This window comes from Vulpes vulpes, chromosome 15 (assembly GCF_048418805.1).
Source record: "Vulpes vulpes isolate BD-2025 chromosome 15, VulVul3, whole genome shotgun sequence".
In the NCBI taxonomy this organism is placed as follows: Eukaryota; Metazoa; Chordata; class Mammalia; order Carnivora; family Canidae; genus Vulpes; species Vulpes vulpes.
Window position 1 is genome coordinate 95,270,068 of NC_132794.1, and position 1,827 is coordinate 95,271,894.

The following is a 1,827-nucleotide window of genomic DNA, read 5'->3' on the forward strand; positions in this document are numbered from 1 at the left end:
AATTGAGTGAGAGGAAAATGGGAACAAGAACATGGTAGTCAAGGGAGTAGGCAAATGGATAGGTCAAATAATTGTTTGAGTGGGCATACAAAAGACAGTAAAGCTCCAGAATGGGAAATCCTTGACTCCTGTCCTTGACTTGATCTCAATCCATCTCACATGAGATATTGGTCTATCAGTAAAACCTCTAAACTAAACATTTAATGTTTCCTTTTCAAGTTCTACTTTACCTATATCTGCAAATATTACCTAATGGCACAGAAAGAAACATAGTTTTGGTCTTGTTCTTTCAAATGCGCAATAAGTCTCTAATTCTATGCCATTTTTTCTTACCCTCATCATTAGTGACAGTTGTTGCGTAGGGTTGGCCGCCCTGTACTTTGTAGGATGATTAGCTGCATCCTTGGCTTCTACCCACTAGATGTAGCAGCCCCTTACCCCCTTTGTGACAACTGAATAGTCTTCAGATATTGCCAAATGTCCCTTGGGAGCCAAATTGCCTCTGGTTGGAAACTACTGTTCTGCACTAATTACCTTCATATGCTCTCCACCCACTTATAACTAAATTCTACAATTTGGCTTCTATATTACTAGTCCATAATAGTTCTCTTTCTGTGAAGTTGAGTCACCAAAAAAGTTAGTGACCATAAATTTTTTTTTTCCTTTCAATTCATTTAATTTCAACAATCTGTCAAAAAAGAGCCAATAAACAAATACTGAATTACATTTTGTTGGGTTTTTCAAACCCTCCAACTGCAGACTATAAAAACATCTTGTGTGTCTCTCATTCTGACCACCCTGTTACTTTTCCATATACCACAGGCCACCCATAGATACAAAGCCAGGGGCCAAAGCCGGTACAGTCTACTTGGAGCCAGTAGACAGAAGGGCGATGAGGCCTGATGAAGCACTTATGGACAAAATATAGTTCACCGTTGGGTTGAAGTTCTTCAATATAAAGAAGGAGGCAACAATGACCAAGACCAGGAATATGGTGTTGTTATAGAAGATGGAAAATGTTGTAGCTTCATAATCAGCAACTTCATTCTTCTTCCACAAAATTCTTTCATCTTTTTCCTTTCGAGACATCTTTCTGTTATCAGCTTCAGAGAGTTTTCGAGTCACTTCTTTGGAAACAGCATCCTCCCTCTTCTATGCTACTTTGTGTTTGAGAACAAATTTCACGTTTTTGTATGCGAAAGCCACCAGGTAAGTGCTTACGAGGGTCATCACACTGTAGAGCACGGCCGACTGAATGAGATCCATATGCCATATTCGCCAGTACAGCCCTTCTTCGAGCCTCACTTCCCTCCCAAGGTTGCCGTGTGCACTAAATGAACCAAAGACTATGAAAGCACATTCATAGGTCCCATCACCTAGCACCGTGCCTACAACTGTCAGCTCTCAGTAACGCTCCTTAGTACTCTTCCCTCCTCTCTTCTCTTTTTTTTTTTTTTTTGATGGATAGTATTTAATGATGGTAAATGAGAATTATTTTCTAAATAGCTGTACCAATGTTAATTTTAGGTAGAACATAACATGGAATTATTTCATGAAATATAGTCTCTTTTTATGCTTTCCTGACAACACTCCCAACAGAAAGCTTCCAGTCTATTTGCTGTTTCTTGGCTGATGAGACATTCATCTTTTAATTCCCTGATCGTCTTCCTCAATGATTTTTGGAAACGTTTTTCTCGGTCTAAAACATTCCGCAGACTTTTCTTGATATCCTCTAGCTCACTGATCACATGATCTAATTTATGCTTAAGTTTCTTTGGACTGTCCATTACACTGTAGCTATGTTCAAAAATGAACTGGGATTGGAAT

At 39.0% G+C, this 1,827-nt stretch overlaps 1 pseudogene; it reads right to left on the bottom strand.

The window, feature by feature from the left end:
• Nucleotides 1-651: 651 nt before the first annotated feature.
• Nucleotides 652-1,285, bottom strand: LOC112917808 (translocon-associated protein subunit gamma pseudogene; annotated as a pseudogene).
• Nucleotides 1,286-1,827: the final 542 nt, after the last annotated feature.